Raw genomic sequence first — 20,757 nt, 5'->3', positions numbered from 1 at the left:
ACATTGGTGTTTCCAATATAAAGTGTATGTATGGGCTCCATTTATGGCTTTTTGTTACTATAATGTTACTATATGCACTCTTTAATGAAGTAATGAATGAATAAATGAATGAATCAGTCAGTAGTTACCATGATGTAACTACGTCGCATCGAATTCGCGTGTGTCGTTTTAAAGCCTATTTGCTTGAGAGACGTGGTGAGAGAAAATAAAAAAAATGGAGAACACGATAGAACACGGAGGCCATGAATATCGACCTATAGTTAGGCAGCTTTATTGGCCTATGCAATCGGCAGCACCAAGTGGTACCGCAACAGCCTTCAGTATACCTGCAGGGTTCGTGAATTATGACAGATGATGTCAGTTGAGGTAGGGGTACCCACCAATGCGCTTGTAAACGGTCCCATGCAATTAGCTTGAGTCATTCTTCTTCCATCTGTGAGCACACATCGCACTCTGCTTATACTCAGGTCAGCCACTGTTTAGGGCAAGCGCCAGGAATTTCAAGTCGAAAGTGGAAATATGTACATGTCCTGGAAGTAATGGCTGATGCACCTCATTTAAAGTTTAGCCCGTCTTCACAGAACTGATGCCCTCTCTTGGCGTTGAGGTTGTGTACAAAGCAGAGTGTTATCGGACATCTCTCTATCTCTCTCTCTGTCACGCACACATTTCATCGTGATGGTTATAATCTCGTTGCTGATGGTGATGATCGTTGGCGATGGTTCATCGTGATAATTTATATCAACCGCAGAACGTATTTCGTCAAAGGACTCCGGCATATGCCTGCAAAGTTGCTATTTTCACCTCACTACCAAACTTTATGCCGCCCTCGGCTGCGCATTCCTTCTCTAGGCACTCATGCTGTAAATCCAGTAGACCACCGGTATCCGCACTATGCATTCATGGCCCTTTCAACTCTATTTCCACCCCTTAATCTAAACCAGACTATCAGCTACACCGCTCGTCTTTTTTTTTTCTTGAGCCCCTCCACCGAAGAAGTCATTGCACGTTCTACGGCAAAACAAAGTCAAAGGACGAAAAGTGGCAAGGATAGCCGCAGCCAATTACATTTATTTTTGTGGCGCAATACGTAAATACGATCGGAAGGAGGGTTCGTACTTGTTATTATGGTGTAGTCTCCTCCTCGCCAACTTATTCTACATCGTATTGAAGCAGAAATCATTTCTACATTCATGGTCCGACAGCTGGACGAAGATAAGGCCACACAAGGATGAAGAGCAGGAATTCGCGTCGTAATCAGCTATACGGCTGAACGGTGTTTTATTCTGCCCAGCGTATTCTATCTGACAGCTGAGGTGTTAACATTAATTTCGTGTATAGACAAACACTCAAGCAAACAATCCTGCTTATCTCTGACATGCTTTCTTTGGTTAAGTGATAAAGAGTAGGGGGCGTCACCCATAATCTGAACTTCTCCTGCATACACATCTATCAAACCAAAGGAAAGAAAGAAAGAAAGAAAGAAAGAAAGAAAGAAAGAAAGAAAGAAAGAAAGAAAGAAACAAACATTTAACCAAAAAACAACAAGCAAGCAAGTCGACGAAATCTGATGTGTTGTGTCAGCACGTGGTACATATAGACCTGCCAGCGAAACAATATGACTTGAGCTGAGTGGGCACATACTTTCCGGTCAGGCGTGTAGCGGCTTGCCAGTCAATACCGTACTTACTACGCTACTGCTCATGTTATATACCTGATAATGCTTTAATAGTTCAATAAGTAAACAATTGAACTTGTTTTGACGTTTTCTTTTTTCCATGAAACAATGTACTTCGCAAGGTGCCGCAGGGCTTGGCTAGAGTGTTGCGTGAAAAGCCTTATTCAGTGTAAACTGGCGCGAGCTCAATACACTCGGTGGTTACCACCTTGAGAAAAGGAAGGAGTGACTGGGTACTTGGAGGGGGCGAGTCAAAAGTGGGCGGTTACATAACTGGTCGACATTGACTGCGCGCCTACGGGCAGCCTACACAGGGACGCGCAGGCTGAATACACAAGCGCTGTGGCAAATATCCGCTGTAAAGCTGCGCTGCGGCGCGCCAATGTTCATAAAGGCTTGACGATATGCGGTTAAGCTATATATATATATATATATATATATATATATATATATATATAATGTTATTTAGGCGTAAGCAAGCTGTTGGTTCTGCGACGTCATGCCATCATCATCCACGGATGGAAATTTAGGTAGCTTATTCTTCTGTAAATCAAGCTATCCTTGTGCTCATTAAAGATGTTTTTTTTTTGCTCTCTGTCTCTTGTTCCGTCCAGAACACGTCCTTCTTATTTTTTAAATTTGATTTGCTTAGTACTACAGGCCAAGATAAACGCTCAAGTAGGAATGAATAACGGTACAATCATAAACAGAGGATAAAAAAACAAGAAAAAAAACACCGATAAGAAAATACAACATCAAAAATTTGGGTTATAACAATATATAGGTATATAGTAGTTTATTTCGCCCATCTCAACTTGTTTCTGCTCATAAATTATATTAGTTACTGCAGATCAACTCGTCTTATGTCGTTGTCGTTATTGCTTTGTGAAACGCCTTAGGTATAGACTTAAAGCAATGGCTTCATTGGAATTCCTTAAAGAAAAATTGGAAGTGTTCAAATTTGGTAACTTGATCTCGATTTCACCTTCTGCTAACTTACGTCGGTTAAATTTCATCTGTGTGTTTTTTTTCGCAACGTCTTTCCTTCGGTGTATTTTACTTGCTCCGGAGATCTCCCCTCTCGGTGAATTACCGTCTGCACGTTGATATATCTGTATTGTGAAGGGTATTTCTCGAATAAATTTGAGATTGAAATTTGTTTGTCCTCTGAGCGAAGGCCGAGTTCGCGCTCAGTTTCTTTGAAGTAACATAAATAACATATGAGGGGAGCCCTACTCGTTTATGTAGTCGGGTGACGCTGCGTTGCAAGAACCTCCCTCACGGTATTATCCCCAACGCCTATCCTCTTTAACCATCGGCCGCCTTCGGTCCGCTGCCTCCCGGTGAAGCGTACACGGCAAATATACGCGGTATTGATCTTCACGTACAGTGTAACGCACCGGCGCATTGCGCCAGCGCAAGTGAGACCTTGCTTCTATGATTGGCGCGTCGACGTTGTTTGAACTGGATGCTGCCGAATGACGTCACTGCGGAACAAGAACCTCCGCGATGCTCGCGTAACCGATACCGAGCGTAGCTGTGTTGCAATCGCCCTATAGCCCGAGCCGAAAGCAGGCGTAATGAAATAGCGTGCCGACCAGAAACGTTCCTTTTCCCACGCAAAAGGCGGCATTACACTAGAATACAAGCAGCTTTTTTTCGCGTTGCTGTCGAAACAAATTGTCGCAACGCGAAGCTTTCGTGTCGCAGCGCTGACGCTCGCCCGGTCGCAGAGCGCGCGCGCGCGAGCGCGCGAGAATTGAAATAACAAACACTGGCGGGATAAGTGCGAGACAACGCTCGCTACACGGCGAGTGTCTCGCGCTAAGCAGTTTTTGCGGAGTACTTATGAAACTGAAGAGCTGCGGAGAGAAAGAAAAAAGAGATAGAAATGGAAGCGAAGAGGAGTAAACGAGTCAAGAGGTCGGACCCGCTTGCTTCTAAGGCAATTAGACCATTAGCAGACGAAATAGTGGAGAGCCTTAACAGCGTCTTCGTCGCGAATCTTGGTGCGTCGAGACGCAGCAGCTCGCCTCTTTTTCCATCAGGGGATGGCGCACGCGAGAGCGGCAAAGACGAGATTTCTTTCGCAAATAGTAGCGGCGTCGGCACTTCCCGAAATAGGGTCGTCGCGCGCGCTTTCGCCCCGCAACCTTTGTGAACGGTTTCGCTGCCACTGTGTTAGCTGCTTGTCAGTGGAGAGAGAGAGAGAGAGAGAGAAAACAGTTTGCGCTGCGAATTACGCCGGGTGCACTAGTTCGGCGCGCTTGTTTGCGACGGTTCTCGCAGCGAGCAGAAGTCGTTCGTTGTCCCGTGCAATTTTTTGTCTCGTCTCTGTTGAACCGCCTTGCCGCGTCGCGCTAGCTGATTCCGGCGCTGAAAGCTTTGGTCGTTGGGAGTGTTTAATAGGACACCCGGCGTTCGCCAAACCTGAGAGAGCGGTGAAAAGCAGAGATTCTTGCGCGCTGGAACTCGTATACTATATGGCAATGAGCGAGTCTCCTTGCATGACGCGTATAGACACACTGGCGTAATATTGTTCGTGACGAACTCTGTAATTTGGGGAATGCGTTTCTCGCCTGGCGTCCTCTTGCTTGAACGGTACTTTATGTCCCCGTCCGCATGCAGGGTCCGCAGGTAGTGCCACCTGTTTTAAGAACGACGACGAGAAGTTTATAAGGACAGCGCAGCAGAAACAGAGGCGAATTCTTTCAAAGAGCGCATTTGGTTGCGAAGCGTACTATGAAGCTAAATACTCAAAATATCTATCGAAAGAAAGATGAAAAAAAAAAAAGGGTAATCATCTCAGTAACTTTAGAGCAAACTTAATATTTCAGGATTTGAAACGACGCTATGATCGAGTCATGTATTTTTGCCCGAACCTACAGCACCAGTTCCAAGTAGCCGGTGCCGAAATCTGCGGGAATATTCATCGCCGTTCAATGTCGTTCCGCGCCTTTGTGCGTCAGGAAGGCTTTTTGGGAAATGGGTATGTGGAACGCAAATGTACTTCACCACACATCTTGAAGGCATGGTATCTCGATAGTAGTACCAACTTCAGGATTCCTGGTAAATTGTCCTGCATCGATTGAGGCGGCATGGAGTGCGCGGCTCTTTCTCACTTCTCTCTCTCTCTCTTTTGTTTCTGTCCTTTAACCCTAAGGTGGCTGCGTGCTGCGAGAATGTCGAGTGGTGAAAGGCAAGAGTGGCGCCTTTATGCCGCTCTTGCCTCACATGTGTGCGTTGCAGGGTCGTACCTTTCAATGAGATGTATTTCTTGGACGCCGCGAATCAGTGCACCGTCGGTGGGCGCACGTTACAAGTTTGTGGGAATGTTCATGAAAGTTAGTGTTGTTCCTACGAAGACCATGGACTGCACTCACTTAAGTTACGTAGAAGGAGGAAGCTGGGGTTAACGCTCACTGCCGAGGCTAGTCCACACGTGCTGCTTCCTCGAAGTATTTCCCTACATGGGATGCTTCAGTTAGTTTTTCTGTTCCTCTAACACACAAAGGGTTTGTTCCGATCGCCGTCGATGCGTCTTAAGCCACGCTGAGCGCGACAGTATATTAAAACCAATGCGCATACGACATTGGGCAGTTTCGTGTACCGTATAGTATGCGCTGTACGCACCAGTTTGAACAGCTGAGGCTTAGGACGATGGATATTGTCAATTGCACCGAATGCAAAATATGCATAACGTGATTCTAATCGAAATGAGCACTGTCAGACCGATAAACTGCTCGACCTCATCACTATTGCTTCGAGAGGAGTGCAGTATATATGTAATTGAATCCGTTGCAACTTCAGTGCTCGCTACATCTAAGTTTCAAAACTTTAATGAATGACTCCACTACAAAGGCAAGATTGCCCGTTGGTATTCGCAAACGCTGTGCCAAGGAGAAAGCGCTGGCAGCACAGGAATAATAAAAGATTCGTGCCACGCTTCGAGAACTGATTTCGATGCGGTAAATGTGGAAACTACAGGAATTACTCAATCACAACCGATCAACTATACATTACTTTCTTGCCGTGAGGATCCCTATTTAGTTGCCCTCGATAGCGTGTCATGCATGAGCAAGTTTCTATAGGGTAAACGCTCGTTCTATTCCATCTCACTTTATGCGTTACTGACTTTATTTTTAACTAAGCGGGGTCCCATTACCTGCACTTGGCAGCACACTTACGTCTGTCGTAACTCTGTAAGAAAGATAGAGAAAAGACAGGGCAGCGGGGCGGCGACGGTGACACTCATACTTTCATTTTTTTTTCGGCACCGAGTCAGGAGAACGGGTTTTGCTCGGGATACGACTGCGTGGATGATTTTGGGTTGCAACATCCTTACAAGGCGGACTCGCTTACAGCTCTGAGAATCCGGCCCACTCGCTTCGTTTTGCAGACCACCGCAGACCACCGCTCCCTGCGCTTGAAAGCTTCACTCTGTAATCCACAAATCGGCTCCAGAGAGACGCACCGCGTTGTCAACGTCTTTCACGAAGCCGGCGACAGAAGGCGGTTAACCTCGCTAAGTGGGGCTCGTTCGTATTCGAGCTTGCGCGCTACAAAAAAAAAAAAAAAAAAAAAAAAAAAAAAAAAAAACCGGTCGGTATGACGACAGCCACTCCCGGTGTCTGGCTGTGTACGCTGACATCTCTGAAAACCGATAAAAGCGTTTCTTTCTATCCTTTATTTTTTTCTTTTTGTATCGTTTCGTGCCTCGAGACTCGTATGCATCGCTTTGCGTTCGCTCAGCTGGCGAGGTTCACTGTAGATGGAGGCCTTTGCGTGTGCAACCGCCTCCCTGTGTTGCAGGCTGTTTAAATCTCCGGGGAAATTTATTAGCGTCTCCGTGTCGCCTAGACGAGACAGTATTGACGAGAATAGCAAGAAGAGTAGCTTGTGTTCCGAGAAACGCAGGCAGGTCGGCCTCTAAGGGGAATGTGTTTCTATTTATACATATATTGAATATCCCACAGGTTGCCACGTGGCTTATTATAGGGTAGTGATAACGAAAGCATTTATTGCGGTGAAGTCGCGCGGTAGGCGATGGGCGTTTTTTTGTGTCAACAACGTATAAATGGTAAAGAAAGAAGAAGGAGAAGAAGTAGAAAGAGAAAAGGATACAGTGTGGCCTCCCTCATACTACAAGGCATTGGGATTATAGCGAAAGATACTCATTACCAAGAAGATGAGTTCACGCGCACACTTTGGTATCTTAAATGAATTATTTCGAAGCCCGTAAACTTACGTTCGTTAACAGTTGATTTTGACAGAAATGTCGAGATATTTGTTCCTCGTTGGAAATTATGTTAAATGAATTAAATTATGTAGCAGAAAAACATCGGGGCGCGCAATGTCACTGTTACCGTTATAATGGTATACTTTATGTACGCATACCTATTATGCAGCTAATCCTGATATATTGGTATGTTCAAGTGCGTAAACGCAATCTGCGTTATATATTAATACGCACCTATGAATTAATTTGGCTAACAAAGAATATTCTCAAGCAATTCAAGTGCTATTAATGCTGGCGCACTCTGAAAACTCGTTTAAATAAGCAGGTGCTGTATTCTGGAATGGCTCATTTTATTTCCTATTCTATTTTTATCATCAACCGTAGCGCGCAGTGGATGATTCTGGTGATGACGGTGACGCGGCGGCGTCCCAACGAGGGACCAAGGGCGGGAAAAGAGAAAAACAGAAATGAAATGTATATCGTTGCAAAACATGGGTGCAGAAAGCAATTTTTTAAATGTAGCGTATCCATTAAAACCTGCCCCTGGCGCCCTTGTCGCCAAGCTTCGCTATAATTCACGCCGGGAGCCACAGATAACGCTGTAGTGTTTATTGGAATGCACCAAATGTTAACTTTCAAGGACTTCGTCATTTAGTTGAGTGGCTCGGTCAACCTTGACATCTAAGGGCCAAGGACTTGGCTCGATTAACCGGTGTTTATGCAACACGGCCATAAAAGCAGCTCCGGCGGCATGCATATAGTAAAGGGCAGTGGTGTTCATGGTTGTGCTTTTGCTTCAATGCTCACTTTTTTTTTATTGCTACTGAAGGCTTGTATGTTTGTAAACAGAACGATTAGAGCATTGGCAAGCTTTTGGATGCTGATAACTCTTTTTTTTTGCTGTTAGCACTATTGCAAATAATTTACGTCGGTGGAGAATGGATATTGTATTATTGTCGTTAAATAAAAAGAAGAAGAAAAAAAAAGATAGCCCAGTGTACCATTACGTGTAGCTGACCATAACTCTACGTGATTTCCTCATTCAATGGACAAGGAAGTGGGTACTCATTCACACCACTTACTTTAGGATTGCCTCTATTTTGAGGCATGATGTAGCCACGTCAACCTATTGAAACAACTATTGACAGTTTTGACGTCATCTATGTAGCTCGCTGAAGTACCCAAGTCGACTTCGAACGTTACGTTAACGGACACTCTGAGGCACGAGGATCTCAAAGAAATATTTAGCGCTACAAATCACGCTAGATGTAATTCCTAACGTGCGCCAAACGTGCAACACGCATAGATGTGCCTGATTTATTTTAAGGAAGCGCACGGCATGGTGCAATATCAATTGTGTAATGCGGTCCGTGTGAGGAGCTTGACGTGACCGAAACGTATACGCGTAAGGTAACGGTGTTTGCCATCGGGTATATATGACTGAGGAAGCAAGAAATTGAATATGCTTAGCAGTGGAAAGCGCGACAAGATTTAAGTCTAAGAAAAAAGGCAGCAGACTTCAGCAATTCCTTCAACTCTGAAATCACTTATTGCGACAGCAGCATTCTCCCACAGTAAAGAGCGCAGTGTTCTCACTGCTTGTCTACTTTCCCTGAAGTAATAGTGATTAACAAAAATTGGAGGACGCTTAAGCTTCGCATTTAAGAGTGGAACGCGATAGCATTATCGGGCCCCGTTCGCATCGCATTTTTGTTTCAGTGAGCTTCACCGCAAAACAGAACGTGGGAAAGCCAGCTTACAAAGACCAAGCTTACACCGTTCCCCTTAAAGTCGCCTTCACTTTTAAACCGAAGTGCATTGCTGGGAAGACGTTTTTTCAGAGGCAATATAAGTCGTCTTATATTAAAATGTGAAGGCCCTACCACCTTTTTATTATTTTATTAAATGTTTGCTATTGCCCCGACGCGCGCGCGTGTCCAAAACGCATTAAGCAGGCGAAAGTCCCAGGAGGAGGAGGAAATAAACTTCATTGAAGACAAGGGGAGGGGGGAGCCGAGATCAGGCAGAGGGGGCTAGGTCCAGCTGGCCGCGACCTTCGTCACCCAGTCCGCCAGCCCGGCTTGGGTTTGAGGGTTAGTAGATTTTAGTATGGAGTTCCACGCCTACTGCGAGGGAGCTTGCCGCAGGAGATTTCTTGGGGCAATTTGACCTGCCGCTAACCTGCCGAGGATGCGAGCGCCATCTGGATAGCATTTTCTCAAGTAAATTACCCGAGCGCACCGGGTCGGTATAGTTTGAAATATCTAGTGTTTGAGTTTCCTCGTAACATAATTAGTATGTTTTCTCGTACATTCAAATTACAATCCGACGCCGCCATGTCTGTAGGTTGTGGTGAAGTCGTACTTTACCATTTTTCTGACGGATTTCACTGGGAGAAATTCAATTTTTGTTCACCAAAGCCCTGCACCACGTGGAGGGCCTGCGAGGTCGGGGGGGGGGGGGGGGGGGATAATTTTTTCCGCCACAGACGCCGACATCCACGCCGAACTGACGCCGCCGCCGGATTTTCTGCGACACGGGACCCTTTTAACACTATCGCGTTAATACGGGAGAATGACCAAGAATTCAGCTGTTCTCGTGTTGGTTAGAAAGGGGGGGGGGGGTGCGGTGGGAGACAAATGTATTAATTAAACATGAGGACTTGCAAAACAGTAATATTTGAAATATTATTTAAATGATAATTGTCAGTTCTATGATATCAGACAAAGAAGACCGAGTGTTGCTTAGATCAACAATCTTCGACTTTTTTCTCCCTTTCTAATGTACATAACTTGCGATCTGCATGGTGTAGTGAAGCCTTTTGGGAAGTTTGAAATACACGCACAGACATTAGCACTTTCAGATTTCCTCACAAGTAAAATAAATTTATTGAGTTTAGATGTGCAGCTTTATGGAACCCATGTTTTTCTTCTCTTTGGCCAAAGGCTTATGATAACTCATTTGCGAGGCGGTCCTGAATTTTATTCTTTGAAAATATGTGTTCCAGGAAGTCTTACTGCATCACGCCTATTTTAGTTTCTTTCCTGTGTCCTCATGGTGAGGTCATAACTTTTGGTGAGTGTAATTTGTTTCAAGAAGTCGTTTGAAACGGTCATATTCTCCCTTTGCGTCACACAGCAGGACAACGTCAAATCGCCAGCATGCCCGACCAGTGGCGCACCGACGGGGGGGGGGGGGGGGGGTTCTAGAGCTGTAACCCCCCCCCCCCCCACCCCCCACCCCTTGAGGCCGAGTTAACCCACCCTTTTGTATAACCCCTTTTCTTGCCTTGTGCCTTTGAGTACTGCAACTAAGATGTAAGAGGCGTAATTGTCTGCGAGTACGCAAAAAGCGCATTTTTTGACAATTTCCCGTGAAGAAATTGAAATTAGTGCTGTTTAGATGGTATTGGCAAACTGTCAAGCCCCCCTGGCAGAGATCCTGGGTGCGCTACTGTGCCCGACTTGTCAGGAGCGCCGCATTCAATTTGACATTGCACTTGAAGTTTCCTTACACCATTTTCGAAATTCGGCGTCTATGTATATTAATGCTTAGGCCGCCGGTGAAGAGGGCAGTTGCTGTGCTAAAGACTCCTTTGTTTTCAAGCATGACGGGTTGTATTAAATGTCGTGGCAAAGGATTATCTCTGAGGCCAAAGGTTCTTCTACAACTGATATCGCGATTAAATCGGCGCAATGCCGCTACAAGATTCGAGGAAAATTTTGTTTTCTGTGCGTTTGTAGCGCTGCTATATCGGGCACTTGGCAGCTCTGAATTCTGTGAGCTACTATGTAACAAACTATGTCCCATTGCCGTTGCGATGTTGTTGGCAATGACGTCGTCGATGCTTTTGACGTCGTTTTCCACCAACCGCCTGATTCTTGGCGCATCCCCCATAGTGGACACGTGCCATGTTTGAGGCTCATCATAATCTTTATGTACGCCTTTTTTGGGACGTCGACGTTGTTTTCACTGGCATGACGACGAAGAATTGCACGCCAACACACTGCCGTCTTGTCAAGAACAGCTCCTGTGTGATGCACAAGATGTCATCCTTGTCCAATACAGTGTTACTTGTTCTGGCCTGCTCAGGAATACGTGCACGGACGTTACCGCTCTCTGAATCTATGTACATACCAAAATTGCTCAGCACTGCTGTTGCGCCATATAAGAGAAGTGGTTAGCGCGCCTGGCTCTAAAGTGCACACTGTTGCAGTGACATGGGTTCGAACCCTGGTAGTTGGTGGTTGTGGATGAAGTTTTCTTTTTCCTGTGCCCTTCAATGATGGTGAAGCTGGGCACGACGAAGGTGGCTTGACGACGACAAAATAACGTCAGTTGCGACAATGGTAGTCGCCAGCGTAACGAAATGGATATATATATATATATATATATATATATATATATATATATATATATATATATGGACGCACAAGGCAAACCCAGTTTCTAGCACTGAACTGCTGTCGCGGTAAAATAAATTTGGGGGAACAAAGAAACTGAGGCCTTTAAAAATGTCCAGTAGAAAAATAGAGCAAGGAAGAGGAAAGCACAGAACGAGGAAGGACATTTCAGAACAAATGGATGAAATTAATGTTTACGTAGACATGTACGCATAACGTGCAGAAAGCCAGATTCAAGTACACACGCGCGCGCGCGCGCGCTCGCACACACCTTCATCAGAACAATGCAAATCGCCCTTCTCTACTGCGACGCCGTTACACATAGATCTGACTCTAATTCAAGAAAACGCACTTGTGAGCCTGAATATTGGGGTATGAGCCCATAATTTCGTGAATGCAAGCGAGTCGGTCATTCCATAAATCTATTTCGTGAGTCTGCCTGAGTCTGCTTGTAGAGAGTCTGAGTCAGAGTCAGTCTGCGAGTCCGAGCGAGCCTGGGTGATTGCGACGTTTGTGTCGGAGTGAAACCTAATTTAAAGATGCAATTTTTGAGTTGGCCGAACAGAGAGTTTTCTTTATTATGCCACCATGAGCTCATAAATTGTTGATCTAACTAAAACACTGTATAGACTTGGGATTCTACTACGCTATTTGCACCCTTCATTTTTAGCAATATAATTGTATCACGTGATGCCCACTAAATAGAAATACTTGCCGTCCCACTTATCTGCTTGTTATATCTCTGCCGTCGATTGTAGCTGTCACGCGTTTTAGTGCCTCTCCCTGCAAAGAGTTGGTTGCTTTGAAAATAACAGCCACTGCGTTTTTCTTCTCGACGCCGCTGCGAGTTGCTTTGGGCCGTACCTTGTTGTCACTGCAGAATTGAGGCAAGGAATGCTTGCATTTGGCTTTTTTTTTCCTTTCTTTTTGCAACCCAGTGAGTTACACATGTGTCGTTTTCGTAATAGCCGCGCGAGTCTCTCGCCGCTTGCCTGTTTGGCACTGCAAGCGTTGTCTCGTTACGTGTGAGGCCCACAGAGGGTTTTCTGGAGGGGGGCGGGGGGGGGGGGGGTTAGGTAGGTGAGCGAGGCGTTGTCGTTTGTTGCTGCGGTGTGGCCGCTGACTTCCCCGTTGGCCCAGATTCCGCGCGTTCCCCGGAGACCGAGGAGACGCTCTGGGTTCGTTGCTTAGTGAGCTACTGAGGGCTGGCTGTAGGGCGATAGTGTATAGGGCGGGGGGGGGGGAGGGGGGGGGAGGGGGACGCGATTCTACGCGTCCCTCTCCCATCTGCCACTCCTTGTAGCAGCAGTGCGGCAGGAGTGAAAAGATATGTGCTTTCCTGTTGATCTGGAACGACTGTGGCATGCAAGCGACCGATGTCTGGCCGGGAGAGAGCGGTCCCGGTTAGACAAAGCGCCACCTATACCCCCTCGCCACATAGCGACTCGTCTCCGTGATGGGGCCGTGAGGGGGGCACGCGAAAAAAGAAAAGTGGGCGTCCGTCTCGGATGCTTGGCTTGTTGTTTGTACACACGCTCGCCGCTAAATCCACTCAGTGTCAAGAGGTCACAGCTGCGGAGGCCGAAATTCCGCGCCGTTGCGACGTTGTGGACAAAGAGTCCAGTGCAGTAAGAAACTGCACGGAGATGGTATAAACCGTTCCTCTATTTTATTATCTAGCCACTTCTTCTTTCTCCTCCTTGCCCTCCCCGTTGACCTTCGCCCGTTGTCTTCTCGATCGTTTACATAATTTTTTAATTCTAAGCTGGGGAGGAAATCAATGCGCTATATAGAGAGCGTTTCCAACGCTATTTGCTTGTGCATTTCAAAGCGAGCTAAGGTAATGACATTCTTATATATCTTTGGATACCCTATAATATCGACCTTCGCAATGCTTTCGTGGTTCATTCATATGCCCGGTACTTATTGTTTCCGTACTGGAAAAGACGGGATACATTAAAGAGACGATAGATACCGGTGCGTCGTTATCGGGAGTTGCGCAAGTTTCTCGGAACCTCTAAACGGTTATAAGCAGTCGTTCGGAGCAAAAACGCCGCTAAGTTGCGCAGAATAATGCGGTCGTAAAAAGTGCTTTTTACGATCCCCTTGCTGCGGGTACATCCCGAAACGAATCATTGTAATTCATCCGCTCTGATAAAGTCGGATCGATTGAGGATAATTTATTGACACGAAAAGGAGTTTAGATTAAAATGAGGATTGGAATTTTCCTCTTCTCCGGCCTTCAGCGAGGCACTCGCGAGAAATGGTAAACAGCAACATTTGCACCCGAATAACTTCTCAATAAATATCAGGGAGCAACAACCTCTTACAAAGAAACCTTGTTTAAGGGGCCGACCATTCGAGCGCAAAATTCTACTCTGTCATTGAGTTATCAACAAAGACGCGTGTTTTAATCGGGTGTATGAGGGACACTTGTCAGCGTGGATTGCTACTCAGTGATAAACACTGAGAGGGACAGCAGGCGTTTGAGTGCTCCTCGTGGTCATCTGCTATACGCTGCTGGCGTCCGGTATGTTCGAGCAACAAGCGCTCGAAAAGCACATGCGACAATACAATCCCAAGTAGTGTGGTAGTCCTCCTTAGTTGTGTGTGTGTGTGTGTGTGTTTTAGACTGGTTTACATTGGAGGTTTGCGCTTGGAGAGTTTGCTGTCAACCACTGCATAGACAAACCCAGTATTTCTTGGTCGTTAACAGTTCCCAGTCCATCTCCCAGCACAATTTTTCGACTGAGGTTAGTCTTCCAGGCTTATTCTCAGCTTATACCATTGATCTATTAGGCAGCTATTGTCACTGGTCTATTCAGGGGTTGAATGCGTTTTTGTCTGAAGACCTATATACTAAGGCCGCGCGATATAGACTTTCCTACGATAGCTGCGTATGCGGAGCAACATGCTTATACGGATAGCGCTTTATCAGTATTCCGCATGCCATATTTCGTGCGTACCACACAGTAGCCGGATTGACAGTGACGATGACTGTTCTGCTGGTGCGTACGTACTACCGCGAGAAACAGAGGCAGGCAGGTTGTCTCTTGATACCCACAGTGCATTTTAAGCGGCATGAAATATACTGCTAAATGCATCTCCAGTGTGCGCGAATGAGCTTACTAATGGGAGCGTGGGTTTGTTGACGCAATTATGCAGTGGGTGCCTATTGACGTCCCTGCGCTACTGTTAACGGCGTTTCCCCTCCAGTCTGCCCCGGTGTAAATTATCCTGAGTAAATATGGTTCACTTAATCTCTAATCGTACACGGGTGACCTCCACTGCGGACGCGCTCTAGATGTCAGCACGTGGGCCTTAGGATGCTCATACGAATTTGGACATCGTTTGCTCTGCCAAACAACAGAGGCAAGCTCGAATAGGTGCACGGTATGAGAAGGTTCCTAATCCTTGAGCGGTGCTTTTGTCGCTCATGGGTTTTCAGAGGGTTATCGATTCACCGACTTATTGACTCATGATTGATTGTTTCAATTATTGAGTGTTTAGGTTTAACGCCCCAAAGAACCACCGCCGTAGTGGAAGGTTCCAGAATCCTTCTTATGAATTGCAGTTCCTAAATGTGCCCATAATTATAAGTACACGCACCTTTTCCCATTCCGTCTCCATCAATATATTGGTACCGCGGTTGTAAAACGAACCCGTGACCTAGTTGAAATGCCGTAGCCACTGTGTCACTGCGCCGGGTTCCCTGTAAAACTGTAACGATGGCCGAAATGACATCACATCACTTTGATACTTTTAAGACCCGTTTTTTGGGTTATTACATTAAGAGCACGGGGCTACATGAAAAGAAAACAGCTCAAACATGCGTGTTCGTGTCATGTCCACACGGCCATGTCTGTATGTCCGGCTTCGTCTTCCACGTTTTTTAAAGAGGCGGTGATATCGAACGCGGAAGTCGTGGGACAGCCTCGCACAAGTCGTGAAATGGCGCGCAGGGCGTCACGCGAGCCGCTCGGTGAAAGTGGGGAAATTGGGCACCGAGCAGGGCCAGGCGCAGCAAGCGGACATCGGCTGGCGGCATCTCTTTTCACGCAGCCGTCGCACCGGCAGCAGCGTGTGGTTGTTTTGGCGCTCACCAACAACCTGCCCCGCAGTCGCCGTTCGCCGCGAGGGAGACCGGTTGACCTGCGAGCGTGTACGTGCATGCGAGCTCGCGCGTACGCGCGCTTATTGGCCTAATTGGACAGCCCGCGTTGGGCCGGTTTAGGCCGACGAAGGCAGCAGTAAAGCTTGCCAACCGGAAAGTTACAGCTCTCAAAACGGCGAGCGAGACCCGAAGCCGGCATTGTATAGAATTATTACGTTGCCGCGTTTAAGCTAGGAGCCAGGTACGTAGGCGCGTAATCGAGACACGCCTCGGCCTTCGTTTAAGGCCCCCTTTACGTCTCTGTTGTTACCATCATTAACTGTGGCACACTTGAAACGCTTCTCCTTTAAGTGTTACTGGGAGGGGCGGTACTCTCTGCTAGTACTGTGCTTTAAGATAAAAAAAAATTACTGCTCCTTTTTTTTTTTTTTTTTTGCCTTCATGATGATGCCTTGCTTCCGGCCATGACTGTGTTGACTGGCCCTGAAAATTGTGTGCAATTCGTGCCAGTTACCGAAGGGCTGGATGCCGAAGATAAGTTCCTTGAGAAAGAGAGCAAAATACTTTATTGTACGAATAGAATTATGGATATTCCGAGCACAAGACGCCGCTTGCGGCATGGTTTAGCGCTTCGCCAATCGAACCCGCGAGGAACCTTCGTTGTGAAGTGATGTTGCGGTATTCAGCCAAACCACGGAAAGGACGGGTGAGTGGAATGAGGGCTCGGGTAACGGTCTCCCCCCCACCCACACACTGTAGTCACTGTGGTGACTACCCAAACACATCACACACACTATGACCAATGCCATCCAACGCTTGTGTTGTGTTGAGTATTTTGGGACCCGAACAAGGTAATGGCTAAATAAAAAGCGGGCACGAGCTACAAGACGTAGATTGAAATATGTGCCGTAAAGTAAGTAATTAAACAGATTATTAGTGGAATTAGGTTAATTATTTATTTAAGCGTTATAATTTCTCGTAGAAATAATGGCCGCCACCGAATAATTTGGATCAAGGGTTAGAACTGTGCTATCTGCCACAGGAAATTTTAAATATTTACTGCCGCTAATAAAAAAAAACAAAACACCCTCTATATAACTAACTATGTCCACCTAGATACTGACCGATCCAGCAGAAGACACCAGTGGCAGCAGCCACGCGAAAACCAGGGGAGTAAGCTAAGAAAGATTCGCTTTAAAACTAATAAAATAAAATTAAAAAAGCAGTTTTTAGAAGTGCTTTTGTGGACAGTTACGTTCACTCTGCCTTGCAGTAGCAATCCTTGCTCTGTATTTTTCGGCCACGTTGTGATCTTAAGCATGTTTATTCAAGAGCAAGTCATTGCTCGCTAAAGTGATTCAGACTTTAGAGGTATAGTAGAGCAGATAAACGTAGAAGTTTATTTAATCTAAGTTACGAATGGTGCATACTTTTCTAGTTCAGGAGGCTATCGTTCTGCCAACAAACACCCGCATACCATCAGGACTGCTCGCGTGTTTCGCCGCAAGGGAGCGAACGTTATTCAAGGGCGGTGGCATCGCAACTTTTCGCCGCTTCGTCTCAAGCAGAACATCTAGGTCCCCTAGCGCGACCTTCATGCGCACTCGCGTTTTTCTTCTTCTTTAAATCCCAGCTCTGCGAGTCCGTCTCCCGCTTCCTCGTGGCAAAAAAAAAAAAAAAAGAAGGCCGAGCAAGCAACCTTGTCGTGTCAAACGAATCGTAAGGCTGAAGCAGGCCGCAAGAAGCGTGCTGAACCTTCCAGACGGATTAGTGCGAGGCGACTTGCCATAACGATGCTGATTACTCATCCTTGTGTGCAGCACCGGGCCTTGATGTCGCTCGTCTGTGATTCGAAGGCCCAATGACGCCCTGCAATTTGTCTTGCATTAGCGACCTTTGAGCGATTCGTTTCACTTGTGACCTTTTTATAGAATGTGTAGCATGGCAGGCTGCGTTTGCCGAATACGTGTGGCACCTTTCTCCGGCGACTTCAACCTGGCTACCGCGACGCGCCCGTTTGTGTGCGTGTTTAATGTTACGAGCAAGAATGAACAAGAATAATTTAGTGGTGAGCTTATAACGTGGCGCACGCACGCGCGGACGCACAGGCTAATCAATTAATGTACACAATCTGAGTGCTAGTTAAAGCAAGTGATTTATGAAACAATCTTTATGTTGTCTTAAAAGCCTCGATTGATTGACTTGCTGTAAACAAAATTCACAGGTCTGCGCCGCACACGCCGCACAGTCGCAGCGTAAGCTGGCGGAGCGGCTCAAGAGTAGCTCCAATTTCGGCACCACGCACAACAGGGCCTTCGCGGGAAAGTCTCTTCGCCTCGTTTTGACGAGACCGATCTTAATTGTCCGCCCGGCGTCGACGGCGAGCTGCGGCTTCTAATGCTCTCTGCACAGCAGTCTGCTGAGCCCGATCAAGCCTGGTTGTAGCCGCGCACGTAGCTCTACGATTCGCATCTTCAGCAGCGATTCGTACCTTGCGAGGAGACGCCATAACGTGTACCGAATAGGTATCCAGAATACGTGGCGCACATCTCACATCCCTTGACCAGTGGCACCACACGTTGTTGTTGTTGATGATGATGATGATGATCATGATTGTTCATTGGAATCTTCAAAACGGGCTGGTGACAGTCACCTAGACTGCTTGAGTGAATCAGGTCCAGTTAGATGCAGCATGCAATTGCTATATGCAACTTAAATGTTGGGCACGCTGCGTTTGCAGGCACCTTAACTAGATGGCGCAACCATACTGGCGGAGGCTCGGGTAGCTCGGTATCGCGTTGATTGCGCGCCTCGTCTGAATCGCATCTCGTCGTCTGCGCCTGCGCACGCTGCGTTTGCAGGAGCCTTACCTAGCTGGCGCCACCATACTGGCGGGTACTCGAGTCGTCTGCGCCTGCGCGCCTGCGGCGCGTTTATAGGGCATTTTTCCGCTGCCGGATAGTAAGCGCTTGCGTGGCTCAGTGGTAAAGTGTCCGACTCTCGCGCAGCGGGCCTGTGTTCGAACCCGGCGGCGACCGGGTACTTTTTTTTCGCAATTCCGACGATAGCGGCTACGGTCACCAGCGGCGGCGGCGGACACCATCGCGAACCGAAACGGCTATTAGAATGAGCCCATAACAGCTTACGCTGTAAAAGAAAAGTTGGAAGGCGATTGAACGTATAGTTGAAGTCGATGCAAGGCAATGTCTTCATGGGCTAGCTAAGGTTGTGAAGGGGGTGTATGAACCGTGTAATTTATTGCGAGAGCCACGCGGGAGTGACAATGTTTGATGGACGTGAACTTGACGTTTTATCACCGTCCAAATTCTTCTCATCAGATATCATCATAATCATCATCGCCATCATCGTTGTCATAATTATCACAATCATCACCATAATCGACATCGTCGGGAGCCTACTAATCACCATCCTAATTATCAGCGCGGCTCTTGGAATAAGTTATCTGATTCATCGTCATCATCATGATCATAAGTTATGTGACATTTTTTAGACTGCACTAATGTACGGGATCGGCCCACGAAAAAAGCTAGAGACTAGGAACAGACATAACCGATACGGAAAAGCTGCGGGAACTCACCAAGGAAGACATTGTCTTCAATATAACCAAAGTTGGATTTAAAGCTTTGAAGCTGGAAGCTTAGCTTTGAAGAAAGTTTAAACAAATATCGCGTCTTATAGCAGTCTAAGAAATGCAGCAGATCTAATGAGTTGGAGTCTATATAACGCGAAACTTTGTGTGAGTGTAGAAAGAGTCGAAGCACGAGTTTTTGTTTATTGAATGTTCGCACAAACTGAGACGGAAGGCTTTATTCAGGCATTGTAGAGAGGCTAATGCAGCGCCGCCGCCGCTTCCACGGATGCACATAGGCGAGCTTTCTGGTTCTTTTCATTTCATTCCCCGGCACGGCCGGCGCCGGCGCTGCCGCGGTAGCGCGGAGGTGAGCGCTATCTGGTGGTAGTGCCAGGAACCGAGAGGCGCGCGTGACACTCGTCGTACGCTGTGATTGGTTGGCCGATTCGACAAGAGAACAGCCAGGCTGCTGTACCCACAGTCATGAAACCTGGGAGGTTAGCTAACAAAAGCTTCGGTTTTATAAGACAGTCATGACAAGCAAAATAATTAAGAAAAAGCACTCACTGACTCGATATATTTTGAGATGAACTTGTTTGCCTTCCCAATTGGTAAAACGATGAAGCGCAGGTTGTGAGTCACGGACCACACGAGCAGTAGAACAAAATGCCACGCAATACACGGCACCCAGAGAAATCTGAAGCTCGTTGAGTAGTGTTGCACGAGTATGTTTGTCTGCAGAACGTATGTTGGGTCACATTGCCGGATAGTAGTATATAGCTGTTTATGCTGTGCGAGCTGGAATGCTAGCAGGTGATGTCGTCGCAAGATGAACATTTGTGGCCACTGAATTCGTCTTCACACAGATAGCATCTTCTTTAACCTGCTTAATTAGAACAACGAAACGAAGAAGGTGTACGATGTCGCACACACTTATGATTTGGGTCCGTGTGTGGTGACCTCATTAAGCGACTGCTGCGAAGTTGTAAGGATTATCTGGTATACGGCCGCTTCAGAGTCTCAATATCTAATTAGATGGCCCTGACCAGGAAAAAAAAGGAGTACGAAAAACAACAAAAATAAGGATGATGTCAGGACGAAGGTTCGCTTACAACTAGTTCTTTATTCAGAAAGGCACACGCACACGCACACACACACACACACACACACACACACACACACACACACACACACACACACACACACACACGCACACGCACACGCACACGCACACGCACACGCACACACACACACACACACACACACACACACACACACACACATATATATATAAAATATTGCCTTGCACTCACGCGCAGCGCGATAACAATTGATGTGGTATAGCTTTGGTTAACCCTGGTTGATAGCGCAAGCTTCACTGCCCTGCCTAGGCCCCTTGTCGAGCTGTGGCCGAGGTGTGGGATCGCCCAACTCTACTTGGGCAACGGCGGCAATGTCTCATTTCAGGGCTCCGTAAAGACCTAAATATAGTTCGACGTAGCGTGAACGCGCGTCACGTTATGTCACGTTGGCGAGAACAACAGCGGCTATAGTTCCACCGATGGTTCGACGTACTGGCGCCACCAACGTAACCGGACGCGCGGTCAATGCGCTCCGACGCGCCCGGCGTCTGATGAGGCTCGCCCGCGTGCCGATGGACTATAAACGTGCCTTAATGCTCTCTTGTGGTTTGACCTCTAGCTCTCAAGGTGAAAACTGTGGAGTCGCCGA

Source organism: Dermacentor silvarum, chromosome 6 (assembly GCF_013339745.2).
Source record: "Dermacentor silvarum isolate Dsil-2018 chromosome 6, BIME_Dsil_1.4, whole genome shotgun sequence".
Lineage (NCBI taxonomy): Eukaryota > Metazoa > Arthropoda > Arachnida > Ixodida > Ixodidae > Dermacentor > Dermacentor silvarum.
Note: the sequence above shows the minus strand (reverse complement) of the source record.